The sequence below is a fragment of the Prinia subflava genome, chromosome 15 (genome assembly GCF_021018805.1).
Source record: "Prinia subflava isolate CZ2003 ecotype Zambia chromosome 15, Cam_Psub_1.2, whole genome shotgun sequence".
NCBI lineage: Eukaryota > Metazoa > Chordata > Aves > Passeriformes > Cisticolidae > Prinia > Prinia subflava.
This window is the reverse complement of record NC_086261.1, coordinates 7,520,691-7,540,420: the sequence shown is the minus strand read 5'-3', so window position 1 is coordinate 7,540,420 and position 19,730 is coordinate 7,520,691. Positions and strand designations below refer to the sequence as shown.

General features: G+C 46.5%; 1 protein-coding gene across 2 annotated transcripts in view; it reads right to left on the bottom strand.

Annotated features, from left to right (window-relative positions):
- ACAN (aggrecan) overlaps window positions 1-18,942 on the bottom strand; it is a 48,881-nt gene extending 29,939 nt beyond the window's left edge. Inside the window, exon 1 of one of the 2 annotated variants that reach the window (XM_063413006.1) lies at window positions 17,084-18,942. The gene's annotated coding sequence lies outside the window, so the exon portion shown is untranslated. The remainder of the gene's footprint in view (window positions 1-17,083) is intronic. The other variant, XM_063413005.1, reaches the window with a different exon arrangement.
- Between the last annotated feature and the right edge of the window lie 788 nt (window positions 18,943-19,730).

Genomic DNA, 19,730 nt, shown 5'->3' with positions numbered 1-19,730 from the left:
TCTGGAAGCAAGTGAGTAAAGAGGGAGGTCTGTGTGAGCGGATATGGAGAGCACAGATGGTGGAGACCTGGTCTGTCTTGATGAGGAAACTGGGGAAGTTGTTCCTGTCATTCTAAAGCAACATCTAAAAAGACTGACTGTGGGGGCAGAGGAGGGTGACTGGCTCAAGTGTGGATGCTGTCTCTCACAGGGGTGTAGGTTCACACTGAGTGGGCTGTGCCCAGGGTGCAGGAAGGTGCAGTTCAGTGTGTGGGACTATCAGTGTGTGCCCACTGGGATGGGATCTGGCACAGAGGAAAAGTGCTCAAGGATAAGTGGCTGAGCTGCAAGACTGAGTAAAAGCATGGTACAGTCTGGAGCTAAGCAGTGGCAGGAGTGTCCCCTGCTCAGGATCTTAGAGGTTGGCCCCTGCTGTAGCTGAATGGCTCAGGAGAGAAGGGGATCTTGGAAACACACTATGAATACAGTCAATGCCCCTACCCTGTGTATCATAAATAACTCAGGCCTCTGGACATAACCTCCTTTGATTACTTCTTTGAAAATCACTGAGATATTCTGGCTACTGGGAAAAGGTGAGTTCCTACACCCACAGGCACTACCAGATCACTGCTGGCAAACTCCAGTTCAGTGGCAGGGTCCTTCTCTTCTGGCAGAAATCACCCTGAAGAAAAGTTGTTCTGCACACACTTTGGTGGAGCTGAAAAGAGAAGTTTGTCCAGGCTCTAGTGGGGAGCACTGTGAGGGGTAATTCTTCAGCACAGAGCCTTCCAGACAGGCAGCAGGGATTACACTATGCTTTCTGCCAGGTCCATGCTACAAAAACACCTCCCATCCCTGCAGATTGCTCTCCTGCAAAACTCCATTTGCACTTTCTGAGAGAGCAGCTGGAGCAGGCAGATTTTGTGGTGAGAGGAGAGGAGGAGGCAGGACGAGTTACACCAGGTCACGGCTGTGCCTCTGCATCTGTCCCTGTGTCAGGTACAGAGCAGTCTGGAGCAACAAGAATCCAACCAAAGTGCCACAAGAATTCCGGCCATCCTACCATCTCTAACCAGTGCCCAAGACAGAAACAAGGACCTCTCCAATTCAGCCTGGGCAGGAAGAATTAAGGAAAAAACTCTTGCCATTCTGAAAAGGACAAGGTTGGGAGCTGCTGGTATGCTCAGGAGCTCCCCACCCCAAAGAACAGCTGCCCCTTTCACTGAAGTTTATTGCCACTCTATTTTACTCCTAAGACTGTAATTCTGTATCAGATTGTGTGCAGTATCCTAAATTGGCTGCATATAAATATGTTTATTCGAGATTCTAATTGTGTGTGGGTGGAATGCACAGACAGATTTAATCCCTTGCTCTTCCAACCACATCCCCAGCTTCTCACAGGGCTGAATAATGTAGGGAGAGCAAGAAAAGGAAAAGTCACTACAGTGGAAGTTCAAAAAAGTACCCACACAGTCAGACTGTACAGTGGAAAATAGCTAGATGGCCTGTTTGCTGCACAGCCAAAGAGGTTTGCTTGCTGGAAAGCATTTTCCATTCTAGTCTATTTTAACTGAGTCCCATCTGAAGTTTTTCCTGTGGCCTTTACTTGCTCCAGACCATGTTAATCACCCTTGTTTGCAATTTTTAAGCTTCCTTTAGTACACTTACATTTTGCTTCTGGCAGCTGATAAAATGTCACTCATTACCTAAAAGATATGTCTGGACATAAAGGCATATCCAAAGACAATATTTCCTCTAAAATTATGGATATAAAGAGGCTCCTGAGCAAGAGTTAAGTTCAGCTCTGTTTATTTAGCCTTGGATTCTCTTTCTTCAACTGGTTTTCCATCCCCAGTTTACTCTCCATCATGGAATGGACCTTAGTTTCTCTAGGACATGTGGTCACCTCCATCCAGCCTTATCTCAGCATTACTATTTTCAGGCACCAACATTTGAGACCAAGGGTTTGATGAGGTCTGAGGAGACCCCATCACCCAGACAGGGGCATCAGGAGAGCACATCCTATGCCCCTGTAGGCTTCAGAATCAAACAGTGGTTTCTCCTCTTCTCTGTAAACCTGCAGGCTGTTCCTCTGTGATCTCTACAAATACTTCAGTGTCCCTCTGTGTGTTCTCAGCCTCTGTGCTGGACTCAGGGTTTTTCAGTCAAAAACCTCAGCCAGGTCCAGGAAATGGGAGGGAAGGAAAGGGGGATGGGTGAAGTGAGAGAGGTGGGCAAAGCCAGTTTTATTTCTTCTTCTTCTGTTTTTAAATAAGGCAAAACTTTGGAACAAAAATATGGCAATAAATGCACTCCTGTGATTTTTCATGTTTTTTCAGCTGTAGAGAAAATAGGAAAAATATTCCATTCTTTCTGGCTTCCTAACCATTCTGTAAGGTCTTTATGTGCAGAGCAGCTTGGATGCTGCTCCTGCCTGCTCAGTTTCTGAAACCATCCCTGCAACAAAAAAGTCTTTTTTTTTTTCCCAATCAGAAAGACACATGGCAGCACCTGCTCAGATATTTTGTCACTGAGGGATGTGGTCAGCCCTGCAGCACAGCCTGCCTGGGTTGCTCCAGGGGATGGCAAAGTGGTGGCACTGAGGCATTTTCAGTGTACAAAACAGAGAACATTTATTGAGGATCAGGGATAATGTGAGGTTTCTCCTCAAGCCTCAGCTGGCTCCTGTCCTCAAGCACCCCTGGCCCTTGCAGGCATGGACATGGTCAGACACAGCTCTGTAGATGCACCCTGGTGACCAAAGGTACCAGGGTGCCTTTAGCCATGACATGAACTCCAGAGCTCCTCTCTGTCCTCTGACACAGACACCCAAAGCTGGTGCTATGCTCTACCCTTTTCAGTGTCTTTATGACTTCTCTTCCAATAAAACAGCGGCAGTCTGTCATAATCTGACTGTTTATGTGATTATATTGCTCACACACTACAGGAAAAGCCAAAATGCTCAAGGTTGAAGGCTCATGCTTCCAATGAACAAGATGCCAGAGGAAGTCTTAACAAAACCTAAACAGTTCTGTGCTAGGTTCAGGTAGTGATCCAAGCTCAGACAGATGGGCTGGAACAAAACTCCTACTGAACACAAAAGGTTTCCCAGGTATTTATCTCAATTCTGATATCTGCCACAGACAGCTCTCATCTTCCCTTGATTTACATTGGTTTTATATTATATCTCCACTGACTTCAGCAGCAAGTTAAACACACAGGCTCCAGGAGAGCAGAAGCCCATGCCACCAGCCATTCCAAAACTATCCCTCTTGCAGGAAAACCAGAACTGTCTGCCACTAGCAACACCCACCACGGTAATTTTTCTATCCTTCAAGGACAGAGAAATTTCAAAATACTCACTAAGGCAAGCAGATGACAGCTGGAGCCTTTCAGGCAAGGTGTGGGATCAGCATCAAGCCCTGGGCTGCCATGGCTCCAAATGTCTGCTTGATATGGAAAGCCAGAGCTACACTCAAACAGGCACTGGAGCCTCTGAATTCAAGGGAACAATGAGCCTTTGAGACTGGTTGAAGCTCATGCTCAAAATCCTCACTAGTCCAAGAGGAGGAACTGAAACTTCTAAAGAGCAGTTAATCTCCTCATAAAATAGGTGTCTCAGCTGAGAACTTTAAAGAGGGGTTCAGCCTTTTCTGTCAGCCAGCAAGGGACCCTGGAGCACTGTTAGACATCTAATTTTTAGGAAGTGGTGGGTGATTATGCACTTCACAAAGTCTCCTTATATCCTTAAGACCTTATATCCTCCTTTTTTTCTGGAGCTGCTGTCAAGCCTTTAGTGAAACTTCCCAAGACACAGGAAGCAAAACCAGCACAACACAAAAGAAGAGAAACCAGATCCTCCCCAGATGTGGGGAGTGAGGATGGCAGCTTGGGCCATGATCCAAGGAAGTCAAGAATAAGTCCTTCAACTGACAACTATTTCCATCCAAAAGCACTGGCTCGCTACAAATCCCATGAAAACCACAAAAGCTGCTGTTTCTGTGCACCTAGGATCTGAGCTACCAAAGCCCAGCATGAAGGAGGAAGAAATGATTGAGGGACCTGGAAAATCCTCTGAGGGAGCTTTTGTAGGACAGGCAGAGCTCATCTGAATGGCAGCATCCACTTGCCCCCCTCTCAGGATGTCCTATTGCTCTGCTGGAGGGTGTGGATGATGCACAGTCTGCACTGGAGATTTTCCCTCCAGTGCAGAATTTGACTTCTCACTTGTTTCAGAAGGCTGAAACCTCATCTGTGCAAAGATGCAGCCTTAACAATGAGAAATCATCCCTCTCTGGCTGCAGGAAAAGATGTGACTGTAGAGCAGCAAATCTCTGCAGTGCTTTTATGCTGGCAGAAGATTCCAAAGAACCATGGAATGGTTTGGGGTGGAAGAGACCTTAAAGAGTTCATGGACAACCCTTCTGCTCTGACCCAGCTCAGTCCTTCAGAAGCGTGGCTTTCCAGGAAGTAATAAAGTGTTTGAAACCATGTTTTATTAGAGAATCTGTAGGCATGGAGACCTAAATCTTCACAGACTCTGTTCATACCTGCCCAGATCTGGTAGCTGTTAATACTCTGCTACCCAAAATCACCTTGAGTGCTCCTAAGAAATACCATGTGCAAGTTCACCACTGGGCGGCACTGGAAGAGACATTGCAGAGCTGGTTCCTGCCAAATTCACAATGATTTTTCCAGGTAGACAGAAAATATCGTGCTAGCTTGGAATAACAACAACCTCAGGAGAGTCAAGGTGAGAGCCACAGGACCATGTGTGTGCCTGTAGGGTCTCTCTACACTCTGGATCACACTAATGACATGTTGTGGCCACAGGGCCCCATTGCCTTAATGTCCCTTCATGGGAATGGTCACCTCTCACAGGATACAAAACTGCAGCAACCTCCTGGTAAGGACACTTTTTACTGATGGGCTGCACTCATCAGACTCCACCACGATCTTTGGTGATGCTGTCCATGCTAGAAATACACACAGCTGGTGATATTAAACCTCCTCATAATAGAGGAGAACATAAAAGAGATCTTGGTCATAAAAGAGATAGGTGAGCAATCATATCCTATCTGGGCTTTGCCTTAGAGAGAGCAGCATGCTGCTGGTGCTTAACAGCAGTAAAAACAACCTTTCTTCCAACTTGGAGGAAGAGCTTCCAGATTCACAGTCTCAGTATGTGCCTCTTTTTCTCCCCATTTTCTCTTTCCAAACTTGGCACCTGAAAGTTTTCTCTGCATTAATTCCAGACATTGTGTAAACACTGTGCTTAGATTTACTTAAATGAGGCTGTTTCAGCCCCAGTTTTCCTCCCAAGTAGATTTCCTGTCTCATAAATTCAAGACATGAACAGTTTAGTTTTTCTAGGAAGGTGGAATCTCAAATTGATCCTCCCTTTGGGATGACCTGGAAGACAAAAGGGCAAATGGCATGGGAGAGGGCCTGAGGTTTTCTGGTTACTGGCTGAAATAGGGGAGCCATCCTGCCATGTGCTGTTCAGGATGTGGTGCCAGTGCTCCAAGAGACTGCTACTATTTGCCATAAATAACCTGCAACTTTTGAAACCTACCAATTTCTTGGAATATCTTTTTTCCTTCATAATTCCAGAAGATGGAGAACACTCTTTTCTTACTGAGCAGATCACTGGCATTTTCATTGGAGAAGCAAGGGATTACTATTTTCTCCTATATCCAGATCCTCAAAGTATTTGTGGTTCCTTAGAAACTCACATGCAAACCTAATGTTCACACATTCTCTTGGTGCAAGGCAAGCAGAGGAAGTCCCAGGAGAAAAGAGCTTTTCCTCTCAGCTTCTACTCACTGGGACTTTAGATAATTTCTCTGGCAGTGACACAAACTCCAAACCACAATGCAAGTGTGAGTTTTGCTGCTGCTGCTGAAGGATCTCACACACTCTGGTGCCAAAGGAAGGGTCTTTACTAGAGCATTGGGGTGGGTTTTCACCAAAGTGACCTGTTGTCTGGGAATGATATGATCACTCTCAGTTCTGAAGGTACTGGGCTCACTTTGCCTTCCAGCTTATGGAGAGGGCACACAGAATAAAGAGACCACAAGCTTCTCATTCAGACTATAAATGAGGGTTTTTCTGTCTTGGCTGTGTTGAACAAGACTCTCCTACTTCTCCATTTCCTCTGCCAGCAAACCTCTGACAACTAAATTGAGCACAAAACAGCCATGTCAGCTTGTATTTCTCCAGGAGGTTGAATGGTACAGGAAGGATTAAGGAAGAGAAACAGCTTTTCACTCTCATCTCTGGTTCTAGGAAAACTTAATCAATGGCTGGGCACTGCACCCCCTGAAACTGCCTCATGCATGACAGCAGGAGAATGGTTCTCTGTCTCCTCTCATTTCCTCCTTGACCAGCTCTCCCAGACCACTTTGTCCCCCTCTTGACAGCTTTAGCAGTGTGAAGGATTTTGTGGACCATGGACAAAGCCCCTTGGTCCCGTCCAGGGATGGAGCCAAGCCCCCGGCGGTTGCTGGGCAGGGGCAGTGCCCGAGGCTGCTGTCTGGCTGTACAAACCAGGGGCTTTCCTGCAAGTGTGTGGATGGCTTAAGGCCCTGTTGAAATCTCACCAGACAATCTCTTCTTTCATGTTTTCCCTTTATATTCACCCCCAGTCACTCCCCCAGCCATTGCCATCTCATGGCACCTCACGGTAGTCATAGAATCATAGAATGGTTTGGGTTTGATGGGATGTTAAAGATCAACCAGTGCTGATCTAAATTTTTTAAATGTAAACTGCCCTCTGTCAGTTTGAGTCCATTTCCCCTTGTTCTGTCACTGCATGTTCCTGTCCCAACTCCCTCTCCAGCTCTCTTGTAGCCCCTTTAGGTACTGGAAGGTGCTCTGAGGTCTCCCTGGAGCTTTCTCTTCTCCAGGCTGAGCAATCCCAGCTCTCCCAGCCAGTCTCTAAAGAAGAAGTGCTCCACACCTCTGAGCATCTTCATAACACTGCATCCCTGTACAATTCCTTCCTTTTTTTTGTGTGCTCAAACTGTTCCTGTACCAGGAGACCGTTTTGGTGTGCAGTGCTCTCTTCCCTCGTAACTAAGACACACTGTGTGTGTTTAACTTAACTGGCTCAGTCAGTAAGTTCTCTGTTTAATTCACTACTGCTCCGTTCCTTTTGGAGAACAGAGTGCAGCCAACTGTCCTGTCCTGCACCAGTCATTCCAAGGGGATTTCTCTGTGCAGGGAACACCCAGGGATGCTCAGCTCTCCATGCTAGGGGCACTTCCATTGGGCACGGACACTCATTCACTGCTCCTATTCACTTGTCAGGTCACTTTGTCCAAACAGTAATTCCTGCCTTTGGTTCAGACTGTCCTTTTCTTCTTGGGAAGAAACCAGAGGGTACTCCAGGCAGAAAATAAATCTCTCTCTTGTGTTTTTCTACTACAGTGATGCTTTAGAATGAAGCCAAATAGTACAGCGGAGAACAAACCATGAGAAGAAAGAAGATAACAACAAAATGGTTCACAGCCAAACAAGCCTGTTTTGGGGCTGCCACAGAGAAGGATCATCCATCAGAGACCTCAAAAGATTTAAGCCCTATTCTATGAGACTGGCAAGAGAGCTAGAAAGAAAGGAGCAAGATGATGGAAAAGATGCCCAAGAAATTGTCCTTTCTCAGCCTCTGACCCCTCCCAGCAATGGATCTTTTTCTCTAGGTGATGTATTCACCCACCCAGGAGGAAAGGTAGGGGGACTCCTCATTCCTAAGAGAGAATAAGTGGCAGAAGAGTTTCAGTTGCTTGTCTTGAGATTTCCATCTTGGCTCAGGCCAAAAATTCACCAAGAAAACCCTTCAAACAAACACTTCCTGAAAAAAGCAACAAAGATAAAAGGATAAAATTTTAATCATATGGGACCCATTACTCAGTCCAAAATTCAATCACAGACTTTTCCTTTTTTTTTTTCCCTAAGGAGGTCTTAGTGTCTTCTTGAAACTCTGCCCACACTGAAAGGTCTGTTCCCTTCTAACACGTGCTGAAACTACCCCCAAAACAGAGACACTTCACTGGAAATAAAGCCAAACTCTGTGACCTGAATGTATATTTTCTATATAGAGATCCTTTAATCTTATAAACCTTATAAATGGGTTTAGGTATGGTATAACTTAGGAGAAAATGGTGTGGATGTGACACTGAAAGAGAGAGCACGAGGAAGACAATCACCCCCTCCAAAATGGGTTTCAGTCTAGAGTCAATGAATGAATGTCAGTAATCATTACAGCTCACATCTCTGGGCTCCACTGGACAGACAGGTGACAGTCTCTGCCTTAGAGATCTCAGCATCTAGAAAGGTGGCCAAGCCTAGAGAGCCTAAATGTGAATTTGGGGAGACCACGGGAATCCTGAGAAAAAGCAAGGCTCTTACAGGAAATATAAAATTATTCTGTAAGGTGTAGACTAGGAAGGGAAGGAAATGTAATCTTAACACAAGCCATGGACATTTTGAGGGCTGCTGCTGCTAAGCCCAAATTTGCAGTTTGCTAAGCAAAGTCTGTATGTCATACCTTCAAAAAGAGAAAGTGAGGTATGGAGGAAACCCAAACTGCAATTACATGGGAAAAACAAGTTTTCCGAGAGGTAAATAAATTCCTATGTACAAGATGTGGCTAAGGGAGAGCTCCAAAATGTTGTCCACTGTTTGGTAAAGTGTTCTGTAAGGGCAACAGAAAATGTTGTTTTTCCAGAGATATGTGGAACACCTTAAAACCAGCAGTGCCCACATTTTGAGGAACAGACAGGCACCAACACAGATCCCCTTGTTGGCAGAATAACGGCCTAGAAAATTGTGTAAAACCTGCAAATATGGTCCAGCACTGATGGAGGAGTTGTGGGTTTTAAAATGGACCCTGGAGCATGCTATGCTGGTATTTTAACTCAAATATGCAACAATACTAAGAGAAACTGTACAAAAGTAAATTTGTTTTGTACTACTGGCATAGAAGACCAATTCAAAGGCAAGTAATAATTATGATTTATTTTAACCCATCTTGTCATTCTTCCAATAAGATGGGCAGGTAAATTTTCGGGTGGCCAGATCCAGTTACCACTGGAATCAGTAGTAAAGGTGCCATTTACCTCTGAGGTTGGGAACATTAATCCCAAATTCTTCTATTAAAACCTAGTCTAGACAGGTAACTGCTTGCAAGTCCTGAAAAGACAGCAGGGAGAGCCCCGAGAAGGATGTCTAAATCTTCACAAGTTGGCAAAGAGAACACTGTTTCCACACAGAAGAAGAATTGATTCCTTGAGACAATATAGCAAGGAAAAACCTCTATGACTTTTACACACAGTGTGAGAATTGGATGAAATCATACATAACATTTGGGTAGTGTCCCACAGCAGCCTGCAGATCATGGAAATTCCATAGCTGCAACTGAAGAGCCAACACAGCATTAGTGGGCACCACAAACTTCCACTGAAGTAAACCACACAACAGGAGAGATGTTCAGGAAAATAGCTGACAGCTAAATGTTCAAACCAAAAATATTCTCCAACATTTAGGAGGAGCATTCCTGCAAACGTGGTTGAATGAGTCAACCTTTCATTTAATGATTTTTAATGAAAGCATAATGGGAAGGTGAGGGCCTACAGTGATATTAATTTTGGCCCCTTAAGTTTGGTCCATACAGACTCCAGTTTTGTCCAGCCAGTATCTGGAGTCCTCTGAGCCTCCTGTGGGCATTGGGAATGTACAAAATCCATGCTGGACATCCTCTGCCCTCAGGCTGGGCCCTGTGAATGCTCTGCACAAGTGAATCTCCCTCCCACCATAAGGATGTTGCAAAATGGAATGAAAACTAAAAGCAGGTATTTTGGAAATCAAGAGACACCAGACCTGCTGGTCATTAAAATATTTAACAGATTGCTTCTATGTGGCACTTTCAAGGATCTTGAGTAAAAGTTTTGACATAATAGCAAAGGGTGAATATCTCTTGTGAGATTTCTGGGAGGTGAAATCTGTGTAGTGAAACTCTGATGATCTGCCAATTGTGCACTGTGTTTCAGAATTTAGAGATGCAAATGGATGAGCAAGGCACATAATGGCATTTGCAGAACTGCTTCTCTGTCTCTGCGTACTCTGCTGTAAAACTGGCTTTGAAACCCTAAAGCAACTTCTGGAAAAGGACTGATTTTATAAGGGAGATAAATCCAATCAGCTATCTGAATATCTAATGACCCTCATACCCAACCAGTTTAGTAACATTATTGTTTAATGATACCCAACAGCACAGAAGAAAGAGACATCTCTGATGGGTGAGGTACTGCATGCAGATTTACAGAAAACCAGTCAGCTGCACTTGACGTTACAGAACAGAAAGCAATCCAGTTGGAGAACTGAAGAAACTGGAAATGAACCATGCCAGGGTTGAAGAGAAGGTGCCAACCAATGTATTTATCTTCACTTCTGCCAATACACATAATAGAGAAATGAGTAAAGCGTCAGTGTTGATCTGAGACTGCAGTGTGAGAAATTTTCCATTTCAAGCATAAAAAACTCCAACCTTCTTGTCTTTTTTGCTAGACTGTGATTCTGAAGTTGCTAAAACACCCTTTCTCCATCAATATCTGAACAGATGAGGTGCCATGGAATATGCAGGAGGAGTGGAGAACCTTAGCATCTAGGAAAGAAAGGGCTGAGCACTACATTCACACAGTACATGTGTTTATGTTGGTTCCATGTGCTTATCCAAGTAGGAGGCCAATGGCAATTGTATGCAAATGACCAAAACAAGAGCAGAAGTGAGGTATCCTTTGTGGATTTAAAAGCTGAAAAAGGACAGTGTGATATTCAGCAGATGCCAGCTCACTCAAGAACTAATTTCTCAGGAAGGCTTCATAGCCCACACTGAACTTGAAGCCGTATTTCTCAGAGGGGTGATGGTGCCTGAGTGAGATAATTCAGGTTTGTTGTATGTGCCAGTGAGAGCTGGAAGCACAGCATTGAAGGTGAGCAGAAATGAAGATCTTGGTTGACTCTGAGCTCTTCATGTCTGTAACCCACATTCCTACCTGGATATGGCAAAAGAATGGCCAAAATGGTCCAAAGCACATTCATGCGCTGATGGGTACAAAGGAAGGTGTGTGTGCCTTTCTCTATGCTGATATGCAAATGCTTTTGCAGATGAAATGGGTGCAGCACCGCAGAGGGAATCGAGGGCATGCTGGGCTTGGACAGATTCAGAGCTGAGCAGTGAAGACCCTCCTGTCCTCTGCTGAACACATCTCAACATTATTGGTGGTGCTGAATCCTTCCACGTCTCCTGTAACAGGCAGGAAGCCACGCAATAGCAGGTGACCTCTGCTGTAAATAGCATTTCAGGAGACAAACTGCAGAGAATCTGGGAATTATGAAGGCACAAGGATTTTGTCCTGACTCTGGAAAAGTGGTCTTGAAGGGCACGAGGGAGGGTCACAATCCCATGGGCTAGCTGGCTAAGCAAAGGGGTGATCCCTTTTCCTGCTGACACACAGTGATGGTTGCAGGGTAGCATTAGCCCTGTGGCCACTGACCACCCTGTTTTTTGAGAGAAGGCCCAAGTATCAGTGGTGGAGGGCTAAGCTGGGAGCCCTCTGCACAGTGCTGGTGTAGTAGGCAATATCAGCAGAGTAAGAACCCTCCAGCCTGATGGGATCGCTTACATATCAATTACTACAAGGCAGCAGGGTACTATTTATACAATAAGTGCTATACAAAACAGCAGAGCAATATTTAGAGGGCAAATACTATGGACAGGAAAGCTACAATTTGTTCTGCAGCAGCAGGATGTTCTGTGCACTCCAAAGTGCCAGGCAGGATGAGGGTGATGCTTACATGCCAACTACTGCATGAGGACAGGTTATTATTTAAACCCCAGATACAATGGTAGGGAAAGAGTATTATTTACTCACCAGACTGAATGCAATAGCAGCAGTGGCAGTAACTGCATGGTATAATTTACAACAGAGGAAAAGACATCATTTGCAGACCAGTTATTACGGAATGGGAGGGTGTTTGTTGTGGTAGAGCACTGAAGTATTACTTTGAAGCTGAGCACTATAGAGGTACAGGCTATTATTTATACACCAACCACCAGAGAAACTATTTTTTGGGGGTGAGTAACAGTGACAGTTAATCATTTATCTGAAAGCCATTCTGTAATTTCCAATATGTAACCTACACGATTATTTCAACCTTGAAGCTGTGGTACAGATGATGTAATGCTAATTATACTGAGATCTACAGCTGCTCTACCACAGGACTGCTAAGCTGGAATAATCTTCTGCAGTCAGTATATTTATGCCAGCAAAACTACTGAATCTGCCCTGCCCTGTGCAAAGCCTGTGGTGCCTGGGGATTTCCAGGGGTGTTTATCCCTGACCCTGTGCAGGATCCCAGCAGGAGCCACAGGTTTTGCTGTGGATTACAGGTTATTCAATCACCAGCACAGCGACTGCTCTCTCAGCAGAGGTGCAAATGATGGATGGGAGCTCCAGCAGGAAGGGATCAGCAACATCTTCATCTGTTTATCAGCTGCTGGCCTTTGCATTTTTTTCCACACACCTTTCTCATCCAGTCTGTGATCTAACCTCAGGCAGGAGATGTTCCTTGGTTATTTCCTTTTAGTTTCCCCAACAGATTTCTGTGTCCTGTCAAATTATTCCTATTAAGTCAAATCTGTATGTCCTACAGCCATGACAAACGATTCCTTTTGTCTTTCAGTGGTTGTCTACACTACTAAATAAACAAATAATAAAGTGCCCAAGTCTTCTTCCCACTGGGCAGTAACCAAGGGCACCGGAGAAGCCAAAGGCACATGAAAATTGCCAGACCCAATGAAACCAATGGTGTGTGTTCAGACCAGTATCCTGTCTTAGACAAGACCTATATTACCAGCTTCAGAGCAAAGTTTTCATCATCGAAAAATAGGGAGTAAATTGCTGAGGAGGAAGTTTCTTTTTAACATGAGGCACTTAGTGGTTGCCTTCTGCCTTGAAGCATGAGTATTTACATTCCATATTCTCCCTCTAATGCACACTAGGTTTATTTGGCATGGCTTAATAGACAATTTTACTCCTCTCAGGCCTAACCCGTGAGCGCGACCCTGCCAGAAGAGATTTCCTGTCCTGATCACTTCATCCCCATGTCATGAGGTGGTTGCTCTTGCCCTTTTGTCTCTTGTCACTTGATGTGGCCTCTGTTGAAGCCAGTCCCTTTCCTCCAGGACCCACCCTAGGCCGTGCTGGGCGCAGAGGGAGGCTGGGTTCAGCTGCCCCACACCAAGCAGTGTCAGGAGATCCCTGGCTCCCAGGTGGCTCCCAGGTGGCTCCCAGGTGATCTTATCTCCCTGATAAGAGAGAGGCAACCAGGACTATCCCTGTGTTCATGGGTCATGTAGTGCCTCATTAATATCTCAGCAAGCACTGGGGTCAAGCTGTCCAGACCTGCCTCTCATGGGACATCCCCTAACCCAAGTTCTTCACAGCAGTCACTGCTCCTTGCCATCAGAAGCCCCCACACAATCAGTGACAACCTGGCAGGAACTGAGCAATAAGGCAGGATTATTCATTCACTTGAGTTAATTTTGGGTCTTGTCCAAAATTTTCCCCACTTTTACTGCCCCAGGTATCCTCTGGCTTGCTCTATAAACTCATGGAAAAGCCATGAGTTGCTATGCCTTGGTTAACATAAAGAGCAACTACAAAGGTGAAAAACCCAAAGGATTATGCTTGGCAGAAGTCTTTCATTACCCCACTTTCATCTCTTCCTCCCTTCTCTCAGCAGAACTCTCTCTGTGGCTCTCCTCCTGCCCAGCTCCCCAGCACAGCAAGGTTTTCCCCTCACCCAAGCTCAGGAACTGCCAGAACTACAGAAACCCACAGGAAAGCAGCTTCCAGGCTACTGCCACCTTCCAGGACAGTGTGTCCAGCAGGAATGGGGTCCTGGTGGCTGCTGGACATCGCTGGGTGCCCAACATGCTCAAGTCACAGCATCTCCCTTATCCTTGGTCCCAGCAGCAGGGACATGGCTCTGCTGCCTCCATCCGTGTTCTGGAGCCTTTGGGAGCATTAGATCACCACAGCCGATGGCACAGCAGTTGGGCTTGTAAAGCAGGGGAAGGAAGTGGGAGCAAGGCGGTCTGTGGGGCTGCTACTTAACACCTCAGGGCATTTCAAAAGCTGAAGCACATGGAGGGGCTTGGGGTGCCCTAGCAGAGTGATTCTGGTATTTCTCATCCTTCTCCCACCCTTCTGCTCTCTGCTCTGTACGCAGCAATCAAGGTGGAATGTACGCAGGGAAGGTGGAATGTCATGCCAAGCGAGACGTGGAAATTTTTCTTAAAAAAGGAAAGTCCAGCGAAAAGCACACGGAGGAGGAAAAAAAATCTCGGTGTGAAGTGTCTCAAAAAAGGCTGCGCGGGTAGCGCGACAAAACCCCCTGCCTATTCATCAGGCCAACAAAAAGCTTCTTTAGATTTATACTGTGAGCCCATTGAGGGGAGGGCTGGCGGCAGCGCTCACACACCGCCCTTGTGCACACAGCGGAGCCCGCAGCCCTGCCCCGCACACACAGGCCGGGCTGTTCTGCCCACTCACAAGGAAGCTCTGAGTTTTTAAAAGTAAACTGTAAGGTTTCCGTTGTTGCACTGGGCTCAGGTAATTTTTTTTTTTTTAAATATATAACAGCTCCCTCTCTTTGCTGTCCCTCTCTCCCCTTCGCTCTTTAAACAGCCCCGGCTCTCTGGGCTGCTCGCAGCCGCCGTGCGCTGGCTCCCTATGTGGTCCAGAGGCGCTATGAACACGGCTTTTGTTGCCGCTGCTGGGAAGCTGCCTGCGAGCGGCACACACAGCCCGGCTTGTTCCACACGTGGAGCCTGCACAGGGCTCGGGAAGGGGGGGAGAGGAGGAGGAGGAGGCGGAGGAGAGCAGCTTGGGTTAGCTTGTCTTGTGGTAGAGCAGCCATCCCACCACTGGCAAGGGAAAAGGGGAAGCGAGGAGACGGAGGCGGGTGTCGGTGGAAAAGATGCCTCAGGCGGCTAAGAAAGGTCCCGTTGATTTTTCAAAGGGACCAGCTGGCCGTGCCCCAGCCCGCGCTGGCGGCGGTGTCGGGCAGCGTGGGGAGGCACTGAAGGCACCAGGTCCGTGCAGCTCAGGCTGGCACAGGATCTGCCCCACCGGAGAGGGAAAGGAGAGTGAAGACCAGTAATGGAGTGGATTTTGGAGTTCTGGGGTTCCTCATCATTATGTGCATTCCTGGGCAAGACCACTGAGCAACAATTTGACCTTTTTTTTCATGTACATTCATTTGATTCTGTCTTTTAAGTGATACCATCCATTCTCTTTTCCCTTAATGTTCCTCACTTACTGGGAATGTTTTACAGCGACGAGCTGTTTGCTCTGATGGAATCTAAGCCTGCTGAATTTTGTTTAGTGTCCTCTTCTCCTTAGTAAGTTTTTCCCTCCCCCTCTTTTCACACCATCAATTTCCTATCCTGTCTGCTCTCTTTGCCCATTCATCCTCCAGGCCTCATGCTGCTGTCAAACCTGGCTACTGTACACAGAGGTGATTATATGAAACATTAAACAGCAGTTCAAGTGGAACAGATGGAGCTTCCCCCCAAAGATTGCTCAGGCTGCAGAAAGAGCTCAGCCTCTGTCCCGTCCAGTGATGGTGGGAGGTGATGCCTCCCCTTTTCCACTCTGACAACAACTTGAAACATCTCAGAAAGAGGCAATGTCCCCTTTGACCTGTCAGGCAGAGACAGTCTCTTCAAGCCAGCAGGAAAATATAACATCAAACAACCAAGGCAAAGAAAGAAATAGTTCAGCTTCCAATAGTGCCTTCGCAGGATTTGAAACCCCACAAATTTCAGTGCCCAAACCACTGGCCCCTCTGCCCAGCCAATATCCTTTACCAGGAGCTTATAGATGAAAACCAAAGTAGTGAGGAATGCTAAGAAATTCCTCTCTCCCAACTATTTCATTGTGGGACATTTCCCCCTTTTCACATCTGGCAAAGCTATTTTAGAAACCCAGGAAAGCTTTACAAACTGACGTTTTCTTGGCTAAACAACTCCAAAGGGAAAGGTTAAAATGTGCTCTTTATGCTATGTGCAGAGATCTACTGAGCACAAGATTCAAATGAGAAGTCCTAAAGAGTAGTAAATGAATGGAAAAAAGTAATTTCTGACAGAGATTCTGACAAATAAAACCTTTTTTCTACTTCTGGAGAAGAGCTCAGCTCCTTGAAAACTATTTCTAAAAATATGCTTCGTCTGTGAATGGATTTGGAAAACGGGCAGGTCCTGAGGAACACACGGAGCAGCTCACTGGAAGCAGCCCAGGGGACTCTGCCAGCAGCCAGTCCCTGACATCCTCACATAAGGGGAGAGCTGTCAAACCCTCGGGCATCCTGGCTCTTTTCATTCTCTGAATTTGTCAGCCCCTCCAGAGCTCAGCACCACTCTAGCTCAGGGGTCACCCTCTGCCTGCCCCGTGGCAGGGCAATGACACCGAGCAAAGCCACAGCCACAGGAGACCCCTGTGCTGGCTGGGACGCTGGCCACAAATCAGCAGGACAGCACCTCCATCCCCAGAGCTCGGGAACAGGATCAGACACAGCACCCGAGCCCCAGCAGCAGCTGAAACCCATCACAAACAACCACTGACGGGTCGGAGGGTGGTCTGGGGAGGGAGGATGGGGATACCCCTGTCTCTGCTCTCCCACGTCACGGTTCTGACTGTAGAACCACTGAATCCATCCTTGCTTCCCCTCCCTTCCCCAAGCCAACCAACAAACTTGGCTCACAGCTGCTGCCCCTGGCTATAGATCTGCTCCCCATCAGGTGTGGGGTGCTGGTGGGGATGTGCCGAGGTGAAGCCCAGGCTCCCCTCCACAGCAGCGCTGCTTGCAGGAGGGAAAAGCTCAATCAATTTTACAACTTATCTCACATTTCTCTGCTGGTTGCTCAGCAGGGAAACAACCAATCCACTGACTGAGAGCCTGCTTCTGTAGAGCACTTAGGAAAGTTAAGGAAAAGACACCAAAGAGAGAGAGAAGGGAGGAGAGTGCGATACTTTACCTTTAACAGTTCAGTGCAGTGCTTCCAGAATCTAAGTCCCATACACCTGGCAGAGAAATGAGGTCTTTTTCAGTGTTCAAGAAGTAAAGAGCTTGCCACTTCTTGCTGTTGCTGTGTGTCTTCTTCACAATCTCCAGATGAGTGTTCCTGCGTTTTTTGGGGGTTTTTTTCTTTCCTTCCCTGGTTTCCCAGAAGAAATCAAAATTCCCTATGTGGTATTTCAGGTCCTTTCAGGCAGTGGCAGCAGCAGCAAGCTTGAAGAGTAAGAACTGTGTGTGAATGGCAAAAAAGAGAGAGAGGGTTTCAGACCACATTAGCTGCCACTGGCTGCAAAAGAGACCATCAAACTCCTGTCAGCCTCCTTAGATACCTCTTGAAGAGCTGGCACTCTAAGTGTATTGGATCCTCCTCTGGATTTTAGAGTAAAGGTAGGCAGGCATCCAGGGGGCAGGGGGAAATAGGAGGGCTTATGGACCAAAAAAGGAAGCCCGGCCTCTTGGAAAGAAGGAAAAAAAAATCCCAAACCAAACACTCAACCCAGAAAAGAAAAGAAAGGGAAAAAAAAAAAGCATTACCAAAAAAAAAATACTGTAAATGGAGAAAGCTGAATGGGGAGTGGGGGATTAAATTTAGCCCTCTGGTTTGGAAGCAAACTGACTGGGGCACCACAAGTGGTTGAGAGAGAAGAAATAGTTTGTGTAATAAAAAGAAAAAGTGGTTTATGCAAACTAAAATAAGATGAAGCTAATTAAGGAACCTGAGCAAAGTATGTGTGCCTGCAGTGCAGTCAATATCACTGCAGTGTGAGCAGAAAGGAGCAGATCCACTGGGAAGTCCAAAGAGAGCAGCAAACAGGACAGTTCAGGGAACTCCTGCATGGCCCCACTTGCTGCTGAGGTAGGGAGGCAGGTGATAGAGGGAAGGAAAGGATGCTCAGCAAAAGGGAGGCACTTGCAGCATCAGGAACTGATAAGTGATATAAAGGCAGAGAAAGGAGGCATTTGGGAATGAGTTTGCTTAAAGGTTATTTGGGGTGAAATGGGTGGAAATGGAGAGCCTGCACACACATCTAGTAATGCTGGAGCCTGAGGAGACTACCCCAAAACTAAAGAGGATTCCATAACTGAATCCTTGGCAGTAGTGAAGTTGTGAGAAAGTGCTGACAGGACTGTAGTAGGTTTTTTTTTTCCTTTTTTTTTTCCCTTTGGGGTTGCTGGTACCTTTGAGATGGATAAAAAGCTGTGACTGGGGAGGAGGAAATGGGTCTGTGACTGCAGACCTTGGCTTCTGAAGGGGCCAGATGACAGCTGGGAGCAGGTGAGAAGCTGCTGAGGTGTTCACAGTAGAGAAAAGCACTTTTGTTTGAAAAATCTGTTGTTTCTAACATGGAAGAGAGCACCATCAGCCTAAAGTAAAGGTAAAGCCTGAAACTGAGCACAGGCAGGTCTCCCCCATGCCCCCCTTGCACCAAAACCACACAGCTCTCTCAGTATCTCTTTCTATTTCTCTTTTAATATGATCTTTAATATCTGCACTTCGCGCTCTTTTCCCAAGATCCTGCTTTTCCGTCTGATTTGTGATATTATAGTTTCTCCTCTCTCCATAAATTATTTTGGTCCCATGCCTCACTTCAAAACTTGCTTCCTTGACTGCCTCACTTTTTAACCTGAGGCTCATAACCACCATCCATCATCCTGACAGGTAATGCTCCCAGACCACAGAGCATGGAGCCTCACTTCTTCCTCCAAGCACCTTATTCCATCCCAGAGACTCAATACCAAATTTTGGTTGTGAATTTCCCTTTGGATTATCCCCCCACACCTTTTTTTTCCCCAGTAGTGCAGCACTAGATATCAATTTTGAAACTTTCCGGGTGCCCATATGTTAAAAGTCCAAAGGGCAGTGAGGGAAAGCTTTGGAAAGGACATTGGGAAGGACAGTGTCTTTGCCACCTGAAGCACTGCCTTTGATGCAGCCAAGGACACGTTTGGCTTTCTGGGCTGCAAGTGCACATTGTTGGGTCATTCTGAGCTTCTTATCTACCCACACCAAGTCCTGCTCCTCAGTGAGAGTGAACCCTCAATCTGTTCTCTGCCCAGCCTGTGGTTGTGCTTGCTTCCCCCACCTCACAAACCTGTCAGTCAATACATCTGCTGTCTGTTCATATCAAATTTAATTCTTCATCTGCCGAGATTAACCAGGGCCTTTCCCACCTTCTCAAAGCACGTTGGATCTATCCAAGGGCTGCCACCACCTGCAGGTGCTGGGTGGGCTGGGACAGACAGGGCTGTGCTGGATCATCCCCTGCCTGTCCCCGCCGTGAGCTGGGGTGTTTCCTCATGGGCAGCACGGCGTAGCCATAGCAATGAGAGGAGACAGGCAAAACACGCTGCAGATGGGGCATGACAGCTCATGCTCCAGGCAGGACTCGGTATTTCCAGCTGGGTGTAAAAGACACATAGACAGGATCTATAAAATGTGACCTGGCTGATTTTGCTCAGACTCACGTACGTGAGACACTCCGAAACAGCTCATGCCTGGCCACAGCCCTTTCTCCCCATAACATAAAGATCTTTTGGGAAATGTACAGGTTTAGTTGTTTTGATGTGGAATAACTGAGCCCTCTGTACCCACTGCTGCTGCCGTG